Source organism: Scyliorhinus torazame, chromosome 15 (genome assembly GCF_047496885.1).
Source record: "Scyliorhinus torazame isolate Kashiwa2021f chromosome 15, sScyTor2.1, whole genome shotgun sequence".
NCBI classification, from domain to species: domain Eukaryota; kingdom Metazoa; phylum Chordata; class Chondrichthyes; order Carcharhiniformes; family Scyliorhinidae; genus Scyliorhinus; species Scyliorhinus torazame.
This window is the reverse complement of record NC_092721.1, coordinates 51,834,786-51,862,513: the sequence shown is the minus strand read 5'-3', so window position 1 is coordinate 51,862,513 and position 27,728 is coordinate 51,834,786. Positions and strand designations below refer to the sequence as shown.

Below are 27,728 nucleotides of genomic sequence, written 5' to 3'. Positions count from 1 at the left end.
TACGAGTTAAGCTACACCTATCAGCTACAAGAACCTATACTTAACTTCAGGGCGACCGGCACTGTGCAAATGGATAAGGCCTTTATCTAGATTTCACTTGGCTGGTTCGAAGAAAGTGGCTCTGTCTCTGCTGGGCTTTTCCATCGGGTGCCGATCGTTCGTCTTGAACTTGGCTGGCTGTTCCTGCTACGATTGGGTTGGCACAGGCCAGATCCAAAAGAGACAGAACACATTGCTGCGCTCTCTTTTATCCCTCTGGGATTTCGCGCTCTTTGGAGTGGTCCTTAACCTTGGACCCAATAGTTCGACAGGGCTCTGAGCACTCTCTTCGATTTTGGCCAAAAAAGGGGCGGGTGCCTTGGAGGCTGGGCAGGTCCTTAACGGTCATTGACCTTGGCAGTTGTGCTTTCTGAGTAAGGGGAGTGGGACCGATTGCTTGATTGGAGTTCTAGTGTCCTCGGAAAATGGGCCATTAAAATGCAAATGAGCGGGGGTTTCGATCAGGTCTGGTTACCTGTGTTTCAGATACACAGGCTCTGTATCTGTCTGAGTCCTGGGTTGGCCATAATTCCCATGGTCCTTTGCAGGTGGCCATCTTAGATGGCTACATTCCATCCTCTTGATCCTGAACGCGAAGCGTGGTGGATCGCACTATTGATCCTTGTTCATCCTTGGTGGCCCGGTCACCCTTGGTCAAGGCAAGGTTCTACTCTACTCTAACTTATGATTTGGGACATTTACCTAATATTTCATTGATACATTCATAAATTAATTCATCTCTAACGGTCACTATAATTTAGGTCACTATAAAACATTTAATTTATCTGCACAGTAGATCTCTAGCTAACGCTATCTAAGCTACTCTCATGCTCAGCAAAGGTTTATAACAACAAAAAGGAAGGGCGGTAGAAAGAGGGAAAATCGACCGTGGATATCTAAGGAAATAAGGGAGAGTATCAAATTGAAGGAAAATCATAGATTATCATAGAATTTACAGTGCAGAAGGAGGCCATTCGGCCCATCGAGTCTGCACCGGCTCTTGGAAAGAGCACGCTACCCAAGGTCAACACTCCACCCTATCCCCATAACCCAGTAACCCCACCCAACACTAAGGGCATATAAAGCATACAAAGTGGCAAAGATTAGTGGCCCAAATCATAAGATAGAGTAGAGTAGAACCTTGCCTTGACCAAGGGTGACCGGGCCACCAAGGATGAACGAGAGGACTGGGAAATCTTTAGGGGCCAACAGAAAGCTACTAAAAAAGCTATAAAGATGAGTAAGATAGATTATGAGAGTAAACTTGCTCAGAATATAAAAACAGACATTTCTAAAAATATATAAAACAAAAAATGAGTGGCTGAGGTAAATATTGGTCCTTTAGAGGATGAGGAGAGAGATTTAATAATGGGAGATGAGGCAATGGCTGAGGAACTGAACAGGCTTTTTGGGTCGGTCTTCGCAGTGGAAGCCACAAATAACTTGCCAGTGACTGATGGAAATGAGGCAATGACAGGTGAGGATCTTGAAATGATTGGAGGTAGGTAGTGATGGGCAAGCTAATGGGGCTAAAGGTAGACAAGTCTCCTGGCCCTGATGGAATGCATCCCAGTGTGCGAAAAGAGATGGCTAGGGTAATTGCAAATGCACTAATGATAATTTAGACTCTGGGGTGGTCCCGGCGGATTGGAAATTAGCAAACGTGACACCACTGTTTAAAAAAGGAGGTAGGCAGAAAGCGGTTAATTATAGGCCAGTTAGCTTAACTTTGGTAGTCGGGAAGATGCTGGAATCTATCATGAAGGAAGAAATAGCGAGGCACCTGGGTGGAAATTGTCCCATTGGGCAGACGCAGCATGGGTTCACAAAGGGCAGGTCGTGCCTAACTAATTTAGTGGAATTTTTTGAGGACATTACCAGTGCGGTAGATAACGGGGAGCCAATAGATGTGGTATATCTGGATTTCCAGAAAGCTTTTGACAAGGTGCCACACAAAAGGTTGCTGCATAAGATAAAGATGCATGGCATTAAGGGTAAAGTAGTAGCATGGATAGAGGATTGGTTAATTAATAGAAAGCAAAGAGTGGGGATTAATGGGTGTCTCTCTGGTTGGCAATCAGTAGTTAGTGGTGTCCCACAGGGATCAGTGTTGGGCCCACAATTGTTCACAATTTACATAGATGATTTGGAGTTGGGGACCAAGTGCAATGTGTCCAGGTTAGCAGACGACACTAAGATGAGTGGTAAAACAAAACGTGCAGAGGATAACGGAAGTCTGCAGAGGGATTTGGATAGTTTAAGTGAATGGGCTCGGGTCTGGCAGATGGAATATAATGTTGACAAATGTGAGGTTATCCATTTTGGTAGGAATAACAGCAAAAGGGATTATTATTTAAATGATAAAATATTAAAACATGTTGCAGTGCAGAGAGACCTGGGTGTGCTCATACATGAGTCACAAAAAGTTGGTTTACAGGTGCAACAGGGGATTGAGAAGGCAAATGGAGTTTTGTCCTTCATTGCTAGAGGGATGGAGTTTAAGACTAGGGAGGTTATGCTGCAATTGTATAGTGAGGCCACACCTGGAGTATTGTGTTCAGTTTTGGTCTCCTTACTTGAGAAAGGACGTACTGGTGCTGGAGGGTGTGCAGAGGAGATTCACTAGGTTAATCCCAGAGTTGAAGGGATTGGATTACAAGGAGAGGTTGAGTAAACTGGGACTGTACTCGGAATTTAGAAGGATGCGGGGAGATATTATAGAAACATATTAAATTATGAAGGGAAGAGATAGGATAGATGCAGGCAGGTTGTTTCCACTGGCGGGTGAAAGCAGAACTAGGGGGCATAGCCTTAAAATAAGGGGATTTAGGACTGAGTTTAGGAGGAACTTCTTCACCCAAAGGGTTGTGAATCTATGGACTTCCTTGCCCAGTGAAGCAGTTGATTCTCCTTCATTAAATATTTTTAAGATAAAGGTAGATAGTTTTTTGAAGAATAAAGGGATTAAGGGTTATGGTGTTCGGGCCGGAAAGTGGAGCTGAGTCCACAAAAGATCAGCCATGATCTCATTGAATGGCGGAGCAGGCTCGAGGGGCCAGATGGCCTACTCCTGCTCCTAGTTCATATGTTCTTATGTTGCTGGTGGATATCAAAGAACTTATATACAGTACAAAATTTAAAACAGCAGCATCACATTTCTACTTAATGCTAATGAAGTTAAAGATGTACATGGTTTATCTTTAGCAGCGATAGTTACATGAGTTTAATTTTGTTGAATTCCAAAGAAATGGGATCGGATTGTATATATCAGGGAGCGGGAGGCTTTTGCTCGCAATATATGGAGTCGGAGTGTCTGAATGACACTGCAGGTTATTGCAATTACTAGAAGGCCTCTACTATGTATGAAAGGGGGTTCCATTTGGAAATGTTTTCGCACCAAGTGGGGGTTTCGATGTCTGTCTTTATGTGTGGTGTAGTGTCTGGGCTGGTGGTGGTCTGTTGTGTTGTAGTGTTCGGGGCTGGTGTGGGGTTTATTAAAACAGCCCGTTGCGCGCACAGTTGCAGAAGTCCAGCGATGATCCAAATGAATGTCAGCAGTCCTTGCTTCATCCTGTGATTTCTGTTTTACGTATAATCCTGGGGGTGCAAGCATAGTATCTGTTATTATCTTTGGTTAATATCTTGTTTTAATAGTCTTTCTCTCCTTGCTCCAATTACCCATTATGATTGTCACCATGTGTGACTCCCTCATTTTTTTTTAAAATACCATTTTGGAGAGACAAGAAATGCAAATTTTTTAAGTACAGAGACTCTCGCAGCTTGTGGTCGATGCTTGGAGTGGGTGCACAATTTCTTCGACAAGTCTTTTCTTTACTTGCAACCAGTGGTGGTTGAGGCTTATCTTAACCAGCCGAATTTCAGGGCGGCCAGTTATGTATATTTGTTAGCCGCAATCACATTTGGCCTGGGGTGTAACTAGCATATGGAGTCGGTGTAGTGTGACCGAAGAAGAGAGGAGAGAAACAAAAATGAAGTGGCATTGCTGAGGTATCGCTGCCATGAGAAGTAGTGGATAAGCGCTCACAGTTTGCATGGGGCAGCTGGGACCTTGTAGCTGCTGTGGGTGGTGTTCTCGTCCATATCTGGGGGCTAGTCTAGCTGGTGGTTGGGGTCTCCTGCAATCTCAGGCGAAGTGTCCTGACTGCCCACAGTTGTAACAAGACCTCCGGGGCATGTAAGGTGGAGAAGGCTCTCTGGTGTATTGCTCCCTTGGATATGGTTCCCTGGGATATTGGACTTCTCCTCTCCCCTCGTTTATCCATGCGGGTCCCTGACTAGTCCTAACTGGATGCATGGTGGCTTCTTGGCCATTCTGTTGTATCTGTTCCTGCAGTGACTGTTCCCATGCTCTAGATAAATGTTTCAGTACCCATGCTTCATTGTATGCCTGTTCTGTGGGATCGAAGTTTACGCAAGCCTTTTTACCTGCTTCTGTGGCGTGGGAGACTAAAGTGTGGGTCCATTTGGTAGTGTCTTCATCATCTAGGTTTGCGCGGTTTAAATCCCCAAATACTGCCTTAAAATGTACCAGAGGCGACCGGCAAAGGCAGTCGGATGTTCACCCTTCTTTTGCCATGATTTAAACCCTCAACTGGATCTCCTTTGTTATACCCGATGGCATCCAATATGGCTGTTTTCATTTCCTGTAGGGTTCCTCCTGCTACATTTTGGGGTTTAGGCAAAGCTGATCTTACAGACTGGCTAAGGCTCATAACTATTAGTTTTACTTCCTCCCTCTCATCTAGGCCGTACATAACTTTTTGTTGGCGCACCACCTCAAAGAAGCTGTGCGGGTCTGCGGTGGGCTGGAATGGACTAATTTTAATGCAAGCTTCTCTGAATTGGGTTATGGATAGTGGGGTGGTGTAAACGATATCAGGCTCATCCTGATCCGATGACTTGCGTTGTGTGGTAACCGGATTCATGGGGGTCGAATTGTGAGTGGGGGTGTGTGCTGCCTGTGCAGTTGGTGTTGCGGGTGCTTTTCTTTTTGGGGCGTGGGGGCTCGATTTTGATTTCCTGTGGCCTCTACGTATCTTTGGGCACTTTCGTTTAACTCTTGGCAATCGGGAACATCTTTCTCATCTAAATCCTGCCCGAAAGTATACCTGAAGCCATTCTGTACTGAGAGTAGCGACTGTAACTTTTCTATCTTCTATCGGCATTTGGCATGGTCAACGGTACTCTGCCTCTGTTCCTTAGTGGAGCGCTCCCAAAGCTGTTTTTAAATCTGCGCATTTGCTAGTTAGCTGGGGGACCTGTTGTTCTGTTTCTTCTCTTACCAGGACTGCGCGCTGTGCATCTTGGTAGGCTTTATCGTACTGAGTCTGGAAGCTACTAAGGTGCACGTTTTACATCGGCCATTTCCTTATCCTTAGCTGCTAACTGTTCCCGGAGTTGCTCAATTATCTTCTCGCTTTCGTTACTGTTTCCCTCGTTCTTTTCTTCCTTCTCAATTAACTGCCTACAGAGCGTCTTCGCGACCTCCTCTGTGCCTCGCAACTGTGCCAAACAGGACACTATTGCCATTGGCTTTCTGACTTTCCCCACATTTTTCTTGTGGACCTCGCTTAGGTACTCCCACCAAGTCTGTCCTATCTTTCCTGGACTTGACTCATAATTAGCGCAAAAATTCGACCATCCTTTCCCCTTTAAGTATTTCCTTAACTCTTCCTTCCATATGTGGCATTGTTCTGCTCTGTTGGTCGTTGCGACCTCGGGTTCCTGTGGATTCATCAATCTTTCCATTGTTTTTGTGCCCATTACTTCTCTTATCTCTTTCTCTACTTTTAATTTGGGACAGGGGAATAAGGCGGTGATTTGAACACCGGGTATGGCTTAAGTAATTTTTCGGCTCACAATCCCTCGATAGTTGCACACAATTCTAACAAGTTTATCTTACTCTTCCTGTTAGGTACGCATGCGGGTTAGTACACACTTCCAAAATTCGGTTATTTGGTCGATATGGGACTTGCACTTGTGGTTCTTTCTCTTTTTCGCAATTGGATTCAAAGTTTGTGGGTTCTCTCGGAATGACAAAGTCACTTCTAATCGAGTCCTGTCAGAGTTCGCCAATAATGTTGCTCTATCATAATGTTGGTGAACCACAAGCCTTCCCTTATATCGATCAAATGACCATACAACCAGTTAGTTAGTTCAAAAGATGGTTTATTTACATACACAAGAGTTATCTCGACATGCAAACACAATATTTACTACGAATTAAACTACACCTATCAGCTACAATAACCTATACTTAACTTCAGGGCGACCGGCACTGTGCAAATGGATAAGGCCTTTATCTGGATTTCACTTGGCTGGTTCGAAGAAAGTGGCTCTGTCTCTGCTGGGCTTTTCCGTCAGGTAGCGATCGTTGGTCTTGAACTTGGCTGGCTGTTCCTGCTACGATTGGGTTGGCACAGCCGGATCCAAAAGAGACAGAACACATGGCTGTGCTCTCTTTTATCCCTCTGGGATATCGCGCTCTTTGGGGCGGTCCTTAACCTTGGACCCAATAGTTCGACAGGGCTCTGATCACTGTCTTCGATTTCGGCCAATAAAGGGGCAGGTGCCTTGGTAGCTGGGCTTGTCCTTAACGGTCATTGACCTTGGCAGTTGTGCTTTCTGATAAAGGGAGTGGCGCCGATCAGTCTGTGTCTGTACCGGTTGCTTGACTGGAGTTCTATTGTCCTGGGAAAATGGGCCATTAAAATGCAAACGAGCGGGGTTTCGATCAGGTCTGGTTACCTGTGTTTCAGATACACATAGGCTCTGTATATGTCTGAGTCCTGGGTTCGCCATAATTCCCATGGTCCTTTGCAGGTGGCCATCTTAGATGGCTACAGTGCCCTCCTTCTCCCTTCCCTTCCATGTCACTTGGCCTCCGTCCCTTCTTCTCTCAGCTTCCCATCCTGTTGTCAGCCTGCTTTTGGGGGTCTCTTTTGTGTGGCCTTGTGTTGGGCCCTCTGGTCCCTGTGCCTGCCGCTTTCTGGCCTCCTCCTTGTTGTTTCCTCTGGGCCCCCCACACCCCCTCATTCCTATCTGCTCCCTGTCATCGCGGTGGCTCCTGTGCCCTCCCCACCCCCCCCCCACCCCCCAACTCTATGAATTGTTGGCTTTGACCAGGTCTTGGAACAAGTTAGTGAATGGCCCCCAAGCTTTGCAGAAGCCATCCTCCGACCCTGGGATGGTGAACTTTACCTTCTCCAGGTGGAGAAATTCAGATTGGTCTGCCAGCCAGTCTGCAGCTGTGGGTGGTGCTGCTGATCGCCAGCCGAGCAGGATTCTCCGGCAGACGATTAGGAATGCAAAAGCCAGGGTGGCGGCCCTTTTCCCCATATGTAGCTCTGGCTGGTCCGATACCCCGAAAACTGCCATAATCGGGCACGGCTCCACTGTCACCCCAACCTTGGACATTGCCTCGAAGAATGCTGTCCAAATCCCGACAAGTCTGGGGCAGGCCCAGGACACGTGGGTGTGGGTGACGGGTGTCCCTGGCACCGTTCACAATTGTCCTCCTCCGGGAAGAACCTGTTCATTCGGGTTCTTGTCAGCTATGCTCTGTGCACCACTTTCAGCTACATGAGGCTTAGCCTTGCGCATGAGGAGATGGAGTTGGCCCTGTATCGTGCTTCGCTCCAGAGTCCCCACCCCATTTCCATCCCTAGCTCTTCCTCCCATTTTTCCCTTGTTTCATCCAGTGAGGAATGTGTCCTCTCTAAAAGTCATCCGTATATGTCCCCGCAGGTCCCCCTTCCCCCTGCGTCCATAACTGTTCCAACAATGTGACTCTTGGGTCCTTGGGTACATTGTTGTCTCATTGCGGAGAAAGTTTTTGACTTGCAAATGTTGGAGTCCCTGTCCATTCGGCAGTTCCAGTCTCTCCGTCAGCTCCTCTAGGGTCTCTAGTCTGTCTCCCGTGTAAAAGTCCCTACCCGTCAGTGCCCCCCCCCCCCACTCTGTCTTCACCTCTTAAAGGTGGCGTCGAGCATAGCTGGTGGAAACCTGTGGTTGTCACAGATGTGGGCCATGGTGGACACCTCGGTCAGACCAAAGTGGTGCCCCATCTGGTTCAAGGTTCTCAGGGTTGCAACCACCACTGGGCTTGTTGAGTGTTTTGCTGGCACGGATGGGAGTGCTGTCATGACAAGAGCCCGGAGGGTCGTTCCTGTGCAGGAGGACTCCATCCTCACCCATTCCATATTTGGTTCCTTCACCCATCCCCTCACTCTGTTGGCCTGCCCTGTGGTAGTATTGAAAGTTTGGGAGGGCCAGGCCTCCCATGCTTCTTCACCTTTGCAGTACTGTTTTGGGGATTCTTGGATTTTTCCCTCCTCAGACAAACACCATAATCATTTTGTCTATTGCTTAGAAAAATATCCTTGAGGATGTATATTGGTAAGGATCTGAACAGGAAGTGGAACCTGGGCAGTACGTGTATCTTGATCGCCTGCACCCTCCCACCAGGGAAGGCAGGAGTGCATCCCATCTCAGTAGGTCCTTTTTCACTTCCTCCGCCAGACTGGTCAGGTTCCACTTGTAGATCTGTGTCCAGTCGTGGGTTATCTGAATCCTCAGGGAGCGGAATTTGCTTTGGGCTATTTTAAACGGTAGACCATCCAGCTCTGCTCCCCCCCGCCGCCCCCTCTCAGGTACACCGGAACTCTTTGCAATTTGTAGCCCGAGAAGGCTCCGAACTCTCCAAGAAGCTTTGTGATTTCTTTCATGCCGTTTTGCGTGTCCGAGATGTATTATTTGTTCTTTTTTTTTTTAGAAAATATTTTATTGAAGCATTTGTAATTTTCACAATTTAACATGTTGACATTTCTAAAACAACCGCGCGGGTCGACGCATAAAATATCCCCTAAAAGAACAACAAACAATAAACCACGTCCCCCACTTCTCCGGCCCTGTCCCAATTATCTGTATACTAAGTTCCCTGTCCTTATTTAACATTACCATGCCTCCTGTTTTCCTCCCCCCCACCCCCTCCTTTTCCCTTTCCCCACTTACTGCTGACGTTCAATTTTTGTTAAAGAAATCGATGAACGGCTGCCAACTCCGGGCGAATCCCTGTATTGATCCTCTCAGAGCGAACTTGATTTTCTCCAGACTGAGAAACCCTACCATATTGCTGACCCACACTCCTTATTCTTTGTTCTTTCGGCACTAGGAAGTGCTGAGGGTTTTGGGCAAGGTTGGTATCATGACTGGTCCAGGCTTGGAGCAGGTTCTTAGGGACAGGTCATCCGCAGGTCATTTTCCTCTTCATATTGCCAGGACGAACAAGCGTGGGAAGAAGGGCATCCCTGCCTTCTGCCTCTGTGCAGCTGGATGTATTTGGAGCTGGCGGTGTCGGTCGATATGCTGGTTGAGGGCATTATACAGGAATTTCACCCATGAGGTGAACCCTGTCCCGAGCCCAAACCGCTCTAGTACCTCAATGAGGTACTTCCACTCGACTGTCGAAGGCTTTTTCTGCGTCCAGGGAGACGATCACCTCTGGTGTTCTTTCGCCGGATGGAGTCAGCGTCACATTTTTTTAAAATATAAATTTAGAGTGCCCAATTATCTTTTTTCCAATTAAGGGGCAGTTTAGCATGTCCAATCCACCTAATCTGCTCATTTTTGGGGTTGTGGGGGTGAAACCCACTCAGACATGGGGAGAATGTGCAAACTCCACACGGACAGTGGCCCAGGGCTAGGATTCGAACCCGGGTCCTCAGCGCCTCAGTCCCAGTGCTAACCACTGTGCCACATGTCGCCCTATCACATTCAACAGTCGATCAGCGATATGATGGCCTGTATTAGCGTTGGAGGCAGGGTGCCCCTCGTGAGTGAGTCAGCGAATATCTCCCACAGATGCGGAGCGAGTGCCGACGCAAATTCTTTGTAGTAGTCCGCCAGGAAGATGTCATCAACAGTACTTTGAAGTGGCACTTACTCAGCAATAACCTGCTCACGGACGCTCAGTTTGGGTTCCTGGGCCACTCAGCTCCTAACCTCATTATAGCCTTGGTTCAAACATGACAAAAGAGCTGAATGACAGAGGTGAGGTGAGAGTGACTGCCCTTGACATCAAAGCAGCAATTGACTGAGTATGGCATCAAGGAGCCTCAGCAAAACTGGAGTCAATGGGAATCAGGAGAAAACTCTGCTGACTGGAGTCATACCTGGCACAAAGAACAAAGAACAGAGATAAGTACAGCACAGGAACAGGCCCTTCGGCCCTCCAAGCCTGTGCCGACCATGCTGCCCGTTTAAACTAAAATCTTCTACACTTCCGGGGCCTGTATCCCTCTATTCCCATCCTATTCATGGATTTGTCAAGATGCCCCTTAAACGTCACTATCGTCCCTGCTTCCACCACCTCTTCCGGCAGCGAGTTCCAGGCACCCGATACCCTCTGTAAAAAAAACTTACCTCGTACATCTACTCTAAACCTTGCCCCTCACACCTTAAACCTATGCCCCCTAGTAATTGACCCCTCTACCCTGGGAAAAAGTCTCTGACTGTCCACTCTGTCTATGCCCCTCATAATTTTGTAGATCTCTATCAGGTCGCCCCTTCAACCTCTTTCGTTCCAGTGAGAACAAACCAAGTTTATTCTATCTTTCACTTGCGCTTTTTCCCTCTTGGCTGCCTGCTTTCTCAGCTGCCCAGCCTTCTCTCCATGCTCATAAAAGGTCCCCCGTGCCTGGTGGAGTTGGCACACCGCTTTCCTGGTGGATAGAAGGTTACAGTCCATTTGTAGCTTTTCCTCTCCGCCAGAAGCTCTACGGTTGGTGCCTCGGAGTATCCGCCTGTCGACCTCCACGCTGAACTCGATCAGTTGTGGCGTAGCTGCCCTCTCTTCCCTATCTCTACAAACCTTGTAGGCAATAATATCTCCCCTAATCACAGTCTTCAGATTTCCCCGTTCTGGTTGTTCGTAACATACTCGCCTATGGCCTATTGTTATGGGCCAGGGTTTAGAAAACTCCAAAGTATATCATGGAGTTCACCTGACCTACAAAAGTTTATTGATTTTGGTTACGATGAGCAGAAGGACCTGCCTATCAGGTGTTATTCAACACAGGCCTTAAGCACTTTTAATCTACAAATTTAGTTAACATTTTTATAAACACACACAGTAAGCATTTTATCAACTACTAACATAAATACCCGACACAGCTACAGTATTCCATGTGTAACTCTTAATAAATTCCCCGTTTAGTTGTTCCAATTTAATAACAAGATCCCTTAAACCAGAAAACCCTTTTCAAAGGGGCGGCCCAGCACACAGCACTCAAGACCTGGTATGGATGCTCCTGTTTCCTTTCCAAAACAGCAGGTTTGAATTTCTTCCAGAAAACTTTTCAAGTTATCAGGCAGTCTGGAAACAGCTTTTAAAATGCAGATAAAGAAAAAAACATCTTTTAACCTGTGCAGAACAAAATCAGTTCAAACGCAAAGCGAAAGTAAAACCAACTCCCAAAGCCACAGCCCAGCTCCACCCACACAATGACATCACTGAAGCCATGTGAGAAGACAAAAACATTTCTTAAAGGAACACTCCCATGACACTGTGATGTTTTCTGGCAGAAGACCTTGTCGGCCAAGAGGTCCGTGTCCAACCTCCATATGGGGCATTGGACATGCCCGTCTCCAACTTCATATCCATGTAATGTGGAGCATGGTTGGAGATGACTATCGTGGAATATTCCGCTCTGACTATCTCTGGAAGCACCGATTTCTCCACTACAAAGTAGTCGATGCAGGGATAGACCTTGTGTACTGGTGAGAAGAACAAGAATTCCTTCTCACCTGGGTGCATGAACCACCATGGGTCCACTGCCCCCATCTGTTCCATAAATATTCCCAGCCAAGCTTGTCTTTTTCCCCATTCTGGGGATTGATCTGTCCGTCAGTGGGTGCTGTACACAGTTAAAGTGTGTGTCCCGTTCAACCCCCCCCCCCCCCCCCCCCCCATGATCAGTCGGAGCGTGTCTACATCGGGGATTTCCGCCATGGTCTTCTTTATAAATTCTGTGTCATCCCAGTTGGGTGCATACACATTCACCAGGACTACCAGTGCCCTGTCCACAACACCACTGACGATGACATACCATCCCTTGGTCCATAACTGTCTTTGTTGCCGTAATCACAGTCCTCTTGCTTATTAAAATTGCTACCCCCTGGCTCTCACCCCTTGGCATGAATAGTAAGTCTTTCCCATCCAGCCCTTCCTTATCCGCAGTTGGTCCTTCTCTCTCAACCGCCTCTCTTGAAGGAAGACCATGTCAGCTTTCATGCTTACCAGGCATGAAAGACTCTGGATCTTTTCACTGGGCCGTTAAGTCCCCTAACATTCCAGGTGACTAGCATAGTGGAGGGTTTCTGTTCCCCCCCCCCCCCCCCACTTCCTGCAAGATCAACCATACTTACCAAGTGCGCCCCTGCACTCTGGGGTTTCCCTTTGTTAGGGAAATGGCCGCAGTAACCGTTCTGACCATGAGGCCAGCCCTCTGAGCTCCGGGGTTTCCCTTTGTCCAGGGGACACCCAACATGGCCGTGAACTGTGTATATGCCATGTGGGTGAGCCCCTGCATCCCAGGATTTCCCTTTGTTTAGGGACCCTCCAAAGTGGCTGCTTACGGTGCCATTTTTGTTCCATCTTTCCGAACTTGACCTGCTGAAGCCAGTCTAGAGCCCTTCCATTCCTTATCGTTGTGTTCCCCCCATGGTCTCGATTCCCCCTTCTATGCCCCTCGCTTCCCTCCCCTGAACTTGTCCGCCTCTGCCGGGGTAGTAAGATCGTGCTCCTTATTGTGGTACGTCACCCAAAACCTGGTTCGGAATAACATCCCGAATTTAACATTGTTTTTGTATAGTGCTGACTTTGCATGATTGAATTTGCCCCTGTGCTTTGCCAGGTCTGCCCCAATGTCCGAGTATATAGAACATAGAACATTGCAGCGCAGTACAGGCCCTTCGGCCCTCGATGTTGCGCCGACCTGTGAAACCACTCTAAAGCCCATCTACACTATTCCCTTATCGTCCATATGTCTATCCAATGACCATTTGAATGCCCTTAGTGTTGGCGAGTCCACTACTGTTGCAGGCAGGACATTCCACGCCCTTACTACTCTTTGAGTAAAGAACCTACCTCTGACATCTGTCCTATATCTATCTCCCCTCAATTTAAAGCTATGTCACCTCGTGCTAGACACCACCATCCGAGGAAAAAGGCTCTCACTGTCCACCCTATCCAATCCTCTGATCATCTTGTATGCCTCAATTAAGTCACCTCTTAACCTACTTCTCTCTAACGAAAACAGCCTCATGTCCCCCAGCCTTTCCTCATAAGACCTTCCCTCCATACCAGGCAACATTCTGGTAAATTTCCTCTGCACCCTTTCCAATGCTTCCACATCCTTCCTATAATGCGGCAACCAGAATTGCACGCAATATTCCAAATGCGGCCGCACCAGAGTTTTGTACAGCTGCAACATGACCTCATGGCTCCGAAACTCAATCCCTCTACCAATAAAAGCTAACACACCGTGCGCCTTCTTAACAACCCTCTCAACCTGAGTGGCAACTTTCAGGGATCTATGTACATGGACACCAAGATCTCTCTGCTCATCCACACTGCCAAGAATCTTACCATTAGCCCAGTACTCTGTCTTCCTGTTATTCCTTCCAAAATGAATCACCTCACACTTTTCTGCATTAAACTCCATTTGCCACCTCTCAGCCCAGCGCTGCAGCTTATCTATGTCACTCTGTAACTTGTAGCATCCTTCCGCACTGTCCACAACTCCACCGACTTTAGTGTCATCTGCAAATTTACTCACCCATCCTTCTACGCCCTCCTCCAGGTCATTTATAAAAATGACAAACAGCAGTGGCCCCAAAACAGATCCTTGTGGTACACCACTAGTAACTGCACTCCAGTCTGAACATTTCCCATCAACCACCACCCTTTGTCTTCTTCCAGCGAGCCAATTCCTGATTCAAACTGTTAAATCACCCTGAATCCCATGCCTCCGTATTTTCTGCAGTAGCCTACCGTGGGGAACCTTATCAAACGCTTTACTGAAATCCATATACACCACATCAACTGCTTTACCCTCATCCACCTGTTTGGTCACCTTCTCAAAGAACTGAATAAGGTTTGTGAGGCACGACCTACTCTTCATAAAACCGTGTTGACGATCTCTAATCAAATTATTCCTTTCCAGATGATTATATATCCTATCTCTTATAAACCGTTCCAAGATTTTGCCCACAACAGAAGTAAAACTCACTGGTCTATAGTTACCGGGGTTGTCTCTACTCCCCTTCTTGAACAAGGGGACAACATTTGCTATCCTCCAGTCTTCTGGCACTATTCCTGTAGACAAAGATGACTTAAAGATCAAAGCCAAAGGCTCAGCAATCTCCTCCTTAGCTTCCCAGAGAATCATAGGATAAATCCCATCCGGCCCAGGGGACTTATCTATTTTCACACATCCCAGAATTGCTAACACCTCCTCCTTATGAACCTCAAGCCCTTCTACTCTAGTAGCCTGAATCCCAGTATTCTCCTCGACAACGTTGTCTTTTTCCTGTGTGAATACTGACAAAAAATATTTAATTTAGCACCTCTCCTATCTCCTCGGACTCCAAGCACAACTTCCCACTATTGTCCTTGACTGGCCCTACTCTTACCCTAGTCATTCCTGACATATCTATAGAAAGTTTTAGGGTTATCCTTGATCCTACCTGCCAAAGACTTCTCATGTTCCCTCCTGGCTCTTCTTAGCTCTCTCCTTAGGTCCTTTCTAGCTAACTTGTAACTCTCGAGCGCCCTAACTGAACCTTCATGTCTCATCTTTATATAAGCCTCCTTTCTTCCTCTTGACAAGTGTTTCGACTGCTTTAGTAAACCACGGTTCCCTTGCTCGACCATTTCCTCCCTGCCTGACAGGTACATACTTATCAAGGACACACAGTAGCTGTTCCTTGAACAAGCTCCACACTTCCACTGTGCCCATCCCCTGCAGTTTTCCTCTCCATCCGATGCAGCCTAAGTCTTGCCTCATCGCATCATAATTGTCTTTCCCCCAGATATAACTCTTGCCCTGCGGTATATACCTCTCTCTTTCCATCACTAAAGTAAACTTAATCGAATTGTGGTCACTATCACCAAAGTGCTCACCTACTTCCAAATCTAACACCTGTCCTGGTTCATTACACAGTACCAAATCCAATATGGCCTTGCCTCTCGTTGGCCTATCTACATACTGTGTCAGGAAACCCTCCTGCACACATTGGACAAAAACAAACCCATCTAAAGTACTCGAACTATAGCGTTTCCAGTCAATATTTGGAAAGTTAAAGTCCCCCATAACAACTACCCTGTTGCTTTCGCTCCTATCCAAAATCATCTTTGCAATCCTTTCCTCTACATCTCTGGAACTTTTCGGAGGCCTATAGAAAACCCCTAACAGGGTGACCTCGCCTTTCCTGTTTCTAACCTCAGCCCATACTACCTCAGTCGACGAGTCCTCATCAAACGTCCTTTCTGCCACCGTAATACTGTCCTTGACTAACAATGCCACTCCTCCCCCTCTTTTACCACCTTCCCTGAGCTTACTGAAATATCTAAACCCCGGCACCTGCAACAACCATTCCTGTCCCTGCTCTATCCATGTCTCCGAAATGGCCACAACATCGAAGTCCCAGGTACCAACCCATGCCGCAAGTTCACCCACCTTATTCCGGATGCTCCTGGCATTGAAGAAGACACACTTTAAACCACCTTCCTGCCTGCCGGTACACTCCTGCAACTTTGAAACCTTACTCATGACCTCACTACTCTCAACCTCCTGTATACTGGAGCTACAATTCAGGTTCCCAAGCCCCCGTTGAACTAGTTTAAACCCTATATATACAAGACACAAGATATATACCCATATCTTGTGTCCTTCCCAACTGCTTGCCTTTGTCTGCCGTGCCCACGCAGGATCCTCTCCCGATCCTGGTATCTGTGCAGCTTGGCTATTATCGCCTTCGGCTGCTCCCCACTTGGGCTTTTGTCAGAGTCTCTGTGGGCTCTGTCGATCTCAGGCCGTTTGGGGAAGCTGTCCCTTCCAACCAGGTCGGTTGGGTCTCTGCCCTCAATTCCCTCTGACAGGTCCACTATTTGAATATTCTGTCATCTGAATCAGTTCTCTTGGCCATCAACCTGCCCTTTCAGGCTCCCCTGGTTCACCACCAACCTCTTTAGTGTAGAAGTGATTCCTAACATCTCTCCTGACAGGTCTAGCCCTAATTTTTACACTATGCTCCCTAGTTCTAGAATCTCCAACCAGTGGGAACAGTTTATCTTTATCTGCCCTGTCTTTTTCTGGTAATATTTTGAAGACTTCATAGAATTTACAGAGCAGAAGGAGACCATTCGGCCCATCGAGTCTGCACTGGCTCTTGGAAAGAGCACCCTACCCAACCGCACACCTCCCCCCTATCCCCATAACCAAGTAACCCCACCCAACACTAAGGGCAATTTTGGACACAAAGGACAATTTAGCATGGCCAATCTACCTTACCTGCACATCTTTGGACTGTGGGAGGAAACCGGAGCACCCGGAGGAAACCCACGCACACACGAGGAGGATGTGCAGACTCCGCACAGACAATGATCCAAGACTTCGATCAGATCACCCCTTAACCTGCTAAATTCCAGAGAAAAGGTGCCTAATTTGTATAATTTCTCCTCATAACTTAACCCCTGATGTCTGTGGTGTTGGGTGTTCTAACACACAGAAGAGCCAACACAGTTGCATATGGTACAACGCTTGTTTATTTAAACTCACTATTTACAACTTGGTCTTTGCACTCTGCACGTGGGGGGCTCCCTGCTTGTGGTGTTTCAACAGCTCTTTCATGCTTCCTTCTCCCCAGACCTACTGACCTCCAGGTGTCGTGCTCGTGCTTTTTATGTGGTTGGTGTTCTTGTCTGTGATTGGTTGTGGTGTTGTGTACTCTGATTTGCCTGTTAGTGTGTCCATCATGATGTGTGTGTTTGAATATCATGACATCCCCCCTTTTTACAAAGATATGTGCCTACGTGGTAATAAATATGATCGTGACGTGAGTGCATCTAAGAGTGTGTGTGTGTCGTGTGCAGCATGTGTCTATGACGGAACTATGTACATGGGGCGATGTCGAGTGCGTCACATGAATCCAGTTGTACCATAACATAACAGAAATGCGAACGAGAGAAGAAGAAAAAAAATTTTGAACCGTTGTCCAGTCAGACGACATCTGGAACGATAAACAACAACAGGTTATCATGTAAAATTGTCCAACTTATTAAACATATGAACTGTATTATAAGTCCATTCTAATGGGTTTGCGACGAATTCGGGTTGACCGCCTTAAGGGTGGATCAAGAACCACCGGCTGCTGTGCAGGCATGGCCATGGGTGGCGATGGAAAGGGCGTGATGTGCGGCAGCTCCACAAAGTCATCCTCGGAAGCCTGTTGAGGATCTGGCGTGTTGTGTGGCTGTGAACGTGGAAGTCGGCGAAGGGCGCGCCGATTGCGGCGACGCACGGAACCATCCGGCATGCGAACCAGGAACGAGCGGGGAGCCACTTGTCGGAGGACTTCGGCCGGTGCTGACCAGCCACCATACGGTTGATGGACGCGTACATTGTCTCCGGAGGACAGGGGGGGCAGGTCCGTCGCTCGTGTGTCGTACCGACCTTTCTGGCGATCACGCTGCAGTTGCATGTCCCGAAGAACCGCCTCATGGTCTGTTGTCGGTGCCAGGACGGAAGGTACCGTCGTCCTGAGGGAGCGACCCATTAGTAGCTGCGCTGGCGAGAGGCCCGTGGATAACGGGGCCGATCGATAGGCCAGCAAGGCAAGGTTAAAGTCCGATCCGGCATCAGCCGCCTTGCACAGGAGCCGCTTTGCGATGTGGACACCCTTTTCAGCCTTCCCGTTCGATTGTGGATGCAGAGGGCTGGATGTCACATGAGTGAAACCATATGCTGCGGCAAAGGACGACCATTCACGGCTGGCAAAACAAGGTCCATTGTCTGACATGACAGTCCTTGGAATGCCATGGCGAGCAAACGTTTCCTTGCAGGCCCCAATGACTGCGGACGACGTCAGATCATGGAGAGGCATGACTTCCGGGTAGTTTGAGAAGTAGTCTATAATAACAATGTAATCTCTGCCGAGCGCGTGAAATAGGTCAACACCCACCTTCGCCCAGGGGGACGTCACCATCTCGTGTGGTAGAAGTGTTTCCGGAGGTTGCGCCGGCTGAAACCTCTGACAGGTTGTGCAGTTGAGCACCATGTTGGCTATGTCTTCATTAATACCCGGCCAATATACCGCCGCCCGGGCCCTTCGTCTGCATTTTTCGACACCCAAGTGGCCTTCGTGTAGTTGACGAAGAATCATCTGGCGCACACTGTGTGGAATGACGATCCTATGCGATTTCATAAGGACCCCGTCTATATTGGTGAGATCATCTCGCACATTATAAAACTGGGGGCACTGCCCTTTTAGCCACCCTTCCGTCATGTGGCGCATCACTCGCTGCAGCAGAGGGTCAGTCGCCGTCTCTGCGCGTATGTGGGCCAGACAAGGATCATCAGCTGGCATATTTGCTGCTGTCAGAGTCACGTGTGCCTCAATTTGACGCACGAACCCCTCCGCATCTGGTGGTGTGCTCACTGCTCGGGAAAGAGTGTCCGCCACTATGAGTTCCTTCCCCGGAGTGTAGATCAGTTCAAAATCGTACCTCCTGAGTTTGAGTAAGATGCGCTGGAGGCGAGGAGTCATGTCGTTCAGGTCTTTGTTAATGATGTTGACCAGGGGGCGGTGGTCAGTTTCGACCGTGAATCGTGGCAGGCCATACACATAGTCGTGGAACTTGTCCAGTCCAGTTAACAAGCCCAGGCATTCTTTTTCGATTTGCGCGTAGCGCTGTTCGGTAGGGGTCATGGCTCGTGAGGCATACGCAACCGGGGCCCATGATGACGTGCTGTCTTTTTGCAGGAGTACCGCTCCAATACCAGATTGGCTGGCGTCTGTTGAGATCTTTGTAGGGCGAGTCGCGTCAAAGAAGGCCAGCACTGGTGCCGTGACCAGTTTGTGCTTGAGCTCCTCCCATTCCTGCTGATGCGACTGGTGCCAGTTGAATTCCGTCGATTTTTTTACGAGATGGCGCATGTTTGTTGTATGAGAAGCCAGGTTGGGAATGAACTTCCCAAGGAAGTTGACCATGCCCAGGAATCTTAAGACAGCCTTCTTGTCAGCCGGTCGTGGCATGGCTGTGATGGCGCTAACCTTGTCTGCATCGGGACGGACCCCGGACCTTGAGATGTGGTCCCCGAGGAATTTCAGCTCCGTCTGGCCGAAAGCACACTTCGCACGGTTGAGACGCAGGCCATTTTGCCGTATGCGGGTGAAGACACGTCGAAGACGATGCATGTGTTCCTGCGGAGTGGTGGACCAAATGATGATATCGTCCACATATACACGTACCCCTTCGATGCCTTCCATCATCTGCTCCATAATGCGGTGGAATACTTCAGATGCCGAAATGATGCCGAATGGCATCCGGTTGTAGCAGAATCTGCCAAAAGGGGTGTTGAATGTGCATAGTCTTCGGCTGGCCGGGTCCAGTTGGATCTGCCAGAATCCTTTGGACGCATCCAATTTAGTGAATATGTTGGCTCGCGCCATCTCGCTGGTGAGGTCTTCTCGTTTCGGGATGGGATAGTGTTCCCGCATGATGTTGTTGTTCAGATCTTTTGGATCTATACATATACGGAGCTCGCCAGAGGGCTTCTTTACACAGACCATGGAGCTGACCCATGGCGTGGGCTCCGTGACCTTGGATAGGACCCCTTGGTCCTGAAGAATCTGCAGTTGTGCCTTGAGGCGGTCTTTGAGAGGCGCAGGAACCCTGCGAGGTGCGTGAACGACAGGGATGGCGTCCGGTCTGAGTCGAATCTTGTACGTGTGTGGCAATGTCCCCATGCCTTCAAAAACCTCCTGGTTGTGAGCGAGGAGGGAATGGAGATTCGCGTGGAACTCAGCATCCGGGAAGTCGGATATCTCATCTGGAGAGAGAGACATGATGCGCTGTACCAGGTGAAGGACCTTACACGCTTGTGCGCCCAGTAACGAGTCCTTTGATGAGCCCACAACTTCGAAGGGGAGTGTGGCCGTGTACCTCTTGTGAGTCACCTGTAGCTGGCAAGATCCTACGGACGGGATAACGTTCCCGTTATAGTCAACCATCTTAAGCCGGGATGGTGTGATGAGTGGTTTGACCTTCATGGCCTGGACTGCAGAGTAAGCAATCAGGTTGGCGGATGCGCCGGTGTCCAGACGGAAGGCGACGCGCGATCGGTTGACCGTCAGGGTGGCACACCACTCATCGTCTGGATTGATGGCATTGACCTTGTTGACATCAATGACGGCAACTCTGAAGTCATCCTGGTCATCTGCATCACTTAACTGGAAGTCTTGATGCGTGGGCTGGACGGTCCTGACTCGTGTGCGAGGTTGTCGAGGATGCGCCGGATCCATGGGTTGAGCCGCACGACAGCGGGCTGCGTAGTGGCCTATCATGGCACATCTGTTGCACTGTTGGTATTTTGCAGGACATTGCCCTTTTAAGTGTAGACCTCCACACTTGCTGCACGTCATGACGTCACGGCGTTCGTTGCGCCACTGCGCATGCGCAGTGCGATCTTGCGGTGGGCGCGCCTGCGCAGTGCGTCCCTCGTTGTGGCCGTTATTCTTGGCGCGCACCTGCGCGGGAGACCGCGAAAAGCGCGGGAAGCGGCCGCTGTCGTCCGGGCCGTGGGGCGGGAAGAAATCGACGGCCTGGATGCGTTCAACGTCGTGGGCGGCCTGGCTTGCCGATTCGACGGCTGGGGACCCCCTCCGTGCCAACTCGGACGCCTGAAATCGGGCAAAACGGCAGGCAGCATTCTCATGGAGGACACAGGCTTCCACAGCAGACGCTAAGGTGAGGCTCTTTATTTTAAGAAGCTGCTGGCGTAGGCCACTGGAGGCAACGCCAAAAACAATCTGGTCCCTGATCATGGACTCTGTGGTGGTGCCGTAACCGCAGGACTGCGCCAGAATCCGGAGGTGCGTCAAAAAGGGTTGAAAAAGCTCCTCCTTACCTTGCAGGCGTTGCTGAAAGATGTATCTTTCGAAAGTTTCGTTTACTTCAGTTTGAAAGTGCTGGTCCATTTTGAGGATGACCGTGTCATATTTGGCCTGGTTTTCGCCTTCCTCGAACACCAGTGAATTAAAGACATCATTTGGGTGGGGGCCTGCGTAGAAGAGGAGCATTGCAATCTTCGAATCATCCGAGACATTCTGTTTTTCGGTGGCACGGATGTACAGGTCAAATCGCTGCCTGTAGAGCTTCCAGTTGGTGCCTAGGTTCCCCGTGACTTGCATCGGCTGCGGTTTGCCGGTGTGGTCCATGTCCAGAATGGCAGGTTGGTAGGCAGGTATCGATCCACTCCTGTACCATGTGGTGTTGGGTGTTCTAACACACAGAAGAGCCAACACAGTTGCATATGGTACAACGCTTGTTTATTTAAACTCACTATTTACAACTTGGTCTTTGCACTCTGCACGTGGGGGGCTCCCTGCTTGTGGTGTTTCAACAGCTCTTTCATGCTTCCTTCTCCCCAGACCTACTGACCTCCAGGTGTCGTGCTCGTGCTTTTTATGTGGTTGGTGTTCTTGTCTGTGATTGGTTGTGGTGTTGTGTACTCTGATTTGCCTGTTAGTGTGTCCATCATGATGTGTGTGTTTGAATATCATGACAATGTCCAGGTATCATTCTTGTAAACCTACATTGCACTCCCTCCAAAGCCAAAATATCCTTCTTGAGGTGTGGCGCTCACAGTGCTCCAAGTGAGGACTAACCATGGTTTTGTAAAGCTGCAGTATAACTTCTGTGACCTTATACTCCAGTCTTATGAAGTCCAGCATTCCGCTAGCCTTCTTCATTACGTTCTGTGCTTGTTCATGGCATTTTAACGATCTATGCACCTGAATCCCCAGGTCTCTTTGGACGTTCACTGAATTTAGCTTCATGCTACCTAAAAAATACCCTGATTTATCCTTTTGGGTCCAAAATGGATAACCTCACACTTGCTTACATTGAAATCCATCTGCCACAGTTTTGCCTGTTCACTTTGCCCATCAATATCCCTTAGTAATTTTATGCTATCATCTACCATGTCCACAATGCCATCCAACTTTGTCATCAGCAAATTTTAATGTGTGACTTTCTATGTCATTATCCAAGTTATTAATGAATAATGTGAATAATTGAGGCCCTAACACAGATCCCTGTGGGACACCACTAGGCATATCCTGCCAATGTGAGTACCTGCTCATTATCCCAACTTTCTGTCGTCTGCCACTCAACCAATTTCCCAGCAATGTCAGTAATTTGCCCTCAATTCCGTCGGCTTCTACCTTAGTTAACAGTCTCTTATGTGGGACCTTATGAAATGCCTTCTGGAAGTCCACATAAACAACATCCAATGACATTCCCCTGTCCACTACCTTAGACGTCTCTTCAAAAAATTTAATGAGGTTTGTCAGGCATGACCTGTCATGTTTTAAGACCCTCCCTCCCTTTCAGCTCTTGATTTACAGTTATTTCTGAGATGATATTTGTGTCGTTACAGTGGAGGCAGGCACAGAATACCTGTTCATTCATCTGCCATATCCTTATTTCCCATTATTAATTCCATAGACTTGCTCTCTCGAGGACCAATAGTTACTCATTCCCTTTTTAAACAGCTGTAGAAACGTTTACTATTCGTTCTTATATTCCTAGCTAGATTTTACTCATGCTCTAATTTCTCCCTCATTATTTTTATAGTCATTCTTTGCTGGTTTTTGTATTCTGTTCAATCTTCTAATTTTCTGTCACTAATCTTCACAGAATTGTGCACGTTCACTTTCAATTTGATACCAAAGGTGAGATTCTCTGGAAAAAAAATTCTAAGTTAATTTGTGGCGCGTTTTTCAGGGAGTTCCCCACCATTATTCAATTACACTTAGTCACTTTTTGGGGGCCCTGGGGAGTTTCTCACCTGTTTAGCCCACACTTAGAATTTCTTTAGCATTGGGGAGCTGAACTCCGAGATCGGGCCGCCATTTTGAAATGGTAGCCAATCTCTTAAGTCCCCCACCCATGCAAAATGTCACCCCCACACACATGGGCACTAACCCCCAAGACCCCTTACAGAACCCCCTCCCTTCCAAGACCCCCACCCATAAACCCCCAACCTCCCGGAGGCCCCTACTTACCTGCCCTGTACACCCCCACCGTTCGAACCCTCCTTCCACCCTCATTTAATGCGCATGGCTCTACCTGCCCATGACCCTTGGCAGTGCCACCTTGGCACTTGGGCACCCTTGCACTGGCACCCAGGCAGCGCTCCTGCTGGCTTGGCTGTGCCACCTAGACACGTTGGCAGTTGGACAGTGTCAAGGTGCCCGCGTTCCAGGGGAGGGCCAGGGAGCCACCCTGCACTTATCCTGACCACCCAGGGGACTCCGATTGCCCGGGAGACCCCCTGAGTGCTGTTCCGCCTAGTCCGCATTTGTGTGGACTAGTGCTGAACAGTTCTATCCTTTACTATTTTTTCACAATCTGACCTTAACTGCTAGTGCACTCTTAACTTTGAATATTCTGTCCAGCCTGCCATGCTGTGATTATCATTATACTTATTGCTACCTTGCTTTCTTGCCTTGCCCGCTAAAACCCTGTTAAACAACTCACCATAACACAGATCCCAGCATGGTTCAGACCATCCCAATAGCACAGCTCCTACTTTCCCTAGTACTTGTGGCTCAGCCCCATGAATCGAAACCAATTCTCCCACACAAATCTTTGAGCTTGGCATTTAATTCTCTAATCTTATTTACTTTATGCCAGTTTGCTGGTGACTGAGATAATAATCCAAAAACATAGAATCCCTACAGTGTGGAAGGAGGCTATTCAGCCCATTGAATCTGCATCAACCCTCTGAAGGTGCCCCTACCTAGGCGCTCCCACGCCCTATCCCCGTAACCCCACCTGACCTTTGGATACTAATGGCCGACCCACATAAACTGCCATCTTTGGACTGTGGAGGAAACCCACCCAGACACGGAGAGAAAGTGCAAACTCCACACAGACAGTCACCCAAGATCAGAATCGAACCTGGGTCCCTGGCGTTGTGAGACAGCAATACTAACCACTGTGCTGCCATGCCATACATTACCTTTGTCATTCTATTTCTTACTTTAGACAGTAGCTGCTCAGATTTCCTAAGCATAGCCTGTTTCCTAGTCCTACCTATGCAATGGTACCAATGGAGACCACTACTGAATCCTCCCCCTCCCACTTCCTCTTAAGCCCAGAGAACTTGTCCCAAACCCTGGCACTGGGTAGGCAACGCAGCCTCCTGGGCTCATGCACTCAGCTACAAAGAATTGTGTCTATACTCCGACTATACTGTCCCCTACACCCACCACATTCTCATTTACTACCCCCTGCTTGAGTGGCCCCCTGTGCCATGATGCCATGATCAGTTTGCTCATCCACCTTGCAGACCCCTACTTTCATCCATAAACACTGCAAGAACCTCGATCTTGGGGACAATTGCAAGGCCTGAGGCTCATCCACTTAAATCTACTCAATCCCCATACCTGCCTCACTTGTAGTCACACCTTGACCATGGACCAAATCAGACCACACTAACCACAGGGGTGAACTGACTTCTGGAACAAAGTGTCCAGGTAACTTACCTCAATGCATCACAGTATTTGCAGCTTGGCGTGCAACTCAGTAGCTCTGAACCAAACTTCCTCAAACTGACCAAAGTTCTTCAAGCTAGCCATTGAATCCTATCCATTCAATACACAACCTGGAGTCAACTTTGGCCAAATGGGTAAAAAATAAATGCCCTTTCTTATGAATGCTCTGAATTTATTACAAATTAGCTGTTCAATCAGAGGGGGCCCAGAAGCCTGGTAGTTTTAGGAAATAGAATTGTCACTATTGAGGTTGGACAAAGCAAAGCCGAGTAGAATCATAGAATTTACAGTGCAGAAGGAGGCCATTCAGTCATCGAGTCTGCACCGGCCCTTGGAAAGAACACCCTACTTAGGCCCACGCCTCCACCCTATCCCCGTAACCCAGCAACCCCACCCAACCTTTTTGGGCACTAAGAGCAATTTATCATGGCCAATCCACCTAACCTGCACATCTTTGGACAGTGGGAGGAAACCGGAGCACCCGGAGGAAACCCACGCAGACACGGGGAGAACGTGCAGACTCCGCACAGACAGTGACACAAGCCGGGAATCGAACCTGAGACCCTGGAGCTGTGAAGCATCTGTGCTAACCACTGTGCTACCGTGCTGCCCTCCTGCAACAGCACACCCCTCCCCATTGAACTCAATGCATTCTATGCTCGTTTCAAGCAGGAATTCAACAACCTATAATCAACTGCTCCAGCAGCCTCGGACACACCCATACCAACCGTCGCAGCCTCAGAATTCAGATTGGCTTCCTTGAAATGGAACCCTTGGGAAGCAACAGGGTCTGACGGAATCCCTAATCGTGCACTCATGTTCTGCGCGGAACAACTGGCAGGTTTCAGTTGGACATCTTCAACCTCTCCCTACTCCGTTCCGAGGTTCCCACCTGCTTCAAAAAGACCACAGTCATACCAGTAGCAAAGAAGAACCAGGCAACGTGCCTCAATTACTCCCGTCCAGTGGCCTTGACATCCATCATTCTGAAGTGCTTCGAGAGGTTGGACATGAGACACATCAATTCCCCAAATGGCTTGATCCACTGCAATTCGCATACCGCCACAACCGGTCCACAGCAGACGATATCTCCCTGACTCTACACTCATCCCTGAAGCATCTCGATAACAAGGACTCCTAAGTCAGACTCCGATTCATTGACTATAGCTCCACTTTCAACACCATAAACCCAGCCCAGCTCATATTAAAACTCCAAAACCTAGGACTTGGCTCCACCCTCTGCAACTGGATCCTCAACTTCTTGACCCAGAGACCCTAATCAGTAAGGATAAATAATGGCACATCGTCCACGATGGTCCTCAATGCCAGCGCCCCGTAAGACTGCGTACTTAGCCCCCTCCTATATCCCCTATACACATACGACTGAGTGGCAAAATCTGGCTGCAACTGCTTTTCACAGTAACATCATTGAAGCCTACTTGTGACAATAAGCGACTTATTATTATTATTATCTACAAGTTTGCTGATGACACGACCGTAGTGGATCAGATCTCGAACAACGATGAGTCAGAGTGCAGGAGGGAGATAGAGAACCTAGTGGCTTAATGCAACAACAACAATCTCTCCCTCACACAACATCCTGCAGATTATAGATGTGTGCCAAGAGGTTGAGAAAGACGATAAATTGCTGAGGTTAATGGAGGAAATAATGAGTGAAAAAGAAAACAAAACTATCATTTTTGTGGAGACCAAACGGAGATGCGATGAACTTACAAGGCGAATGAGGAGAGATGGATGGCCGGCAATGTGTATTCATGGTGACAAGAGTCAGCCAGAGCGTGACTGGGTTCTAAATGAGTTTCGGTCAGGCAAAGCACCAATCCTTATTGCCACAGATGCTGCATTTAGAGGTTTAGATGTTGAAGATGTGAAATTTGTCATCAATTATGACTACCCTAACTCCACTGAAGACTATATTCACCGCATTGGGCGAACTGCCCGCAGTTCCAAAACTGGCACCGCTTACACGTTCTTTACTCCTGGCAACATAAAGCAAGCAAATGACCTTATCTCTGTGCTTCGTGAAGCACATCAGGCTATCAACCACAAAACTAATACAGATGGTAGAAGACAGAGGTTCAGGTCGTTCCAGGGGTAGAGGTGGCTATAAAGATGATCGCTGTGATGATAGGGGTGGGGGTTATAATGGGTTTAGGAATAGGGAGAGCTTGAACAGGGTATATGGACCCAGGAGCAAGGGAGAATGGTTTCAACACTCAAAGCTACACCTCAGCCGGCCAAAATGCCTTTGCTTCTGGGAAATTGGGCTCCACGAACAATTTCGGAAGTATGTCTCGGTTTGGAAATTCCTCCAGTTATCCAGGATCTGTGAGCCAGGGAGCTGATTCATATGGCAGTCAGAATCAAAATGGTTACAAGGCTATCGGTGGCAAAGTGCAGCAGTTTGGAAGTGGTCATTCTGATCCTAATGCCATGCAGAGCAATGGCATTGGTCAGCAGCCACCTGTTGGAGCTCAGTATCAGTATCCACCCCCACCTATAATGGGGATGGGTTTCCAGGCACAAACTGGTTACCCTATGCCCCTTGCATATGGAGGAATTCAGAAGTAACTTATTGAACTAGATGTTGAGTTTTTTTCATTCTCTTCTGACTTGTACTGTACCTTTTCTGTTTGAGGAGAGGATGAGAAAGTTCTTTAAGATTAGAAACCATTGATATTCCAGGAAAGACTGCAGTGCAGCAGTAGGATTGGTGCACTTTCCCCACTGTTGTAGTCAGTATTAGATGTATTACGGTACTCTATAATGCCGGAAGACCATTGGTGTAGAAGGTACTCTGT

The 27,728-nt window shown here is 48.2% G+C and overlaps 1 protein-coding gene and 1 pseudogene across 3 annotated transcripts in view; both read left to right on the top strand.

Moving 5' to 3' along the window:
- The window catches only part of abcc4 (ATP binding cassette subfamily C member 4 (PEL blood group)), a 742,685-nt gene that overhangs the window by 710,563 nt on the left and 4,394 nt on the right, over positions 1-27,728 (top strand). The window lies entirely within an intron of this gene.
- Positions 1,510-27,653, top strand: LOC140391698 (probable ATP-dependent RNA helicase DDX5 pseudogene; annotated as a pseudogene).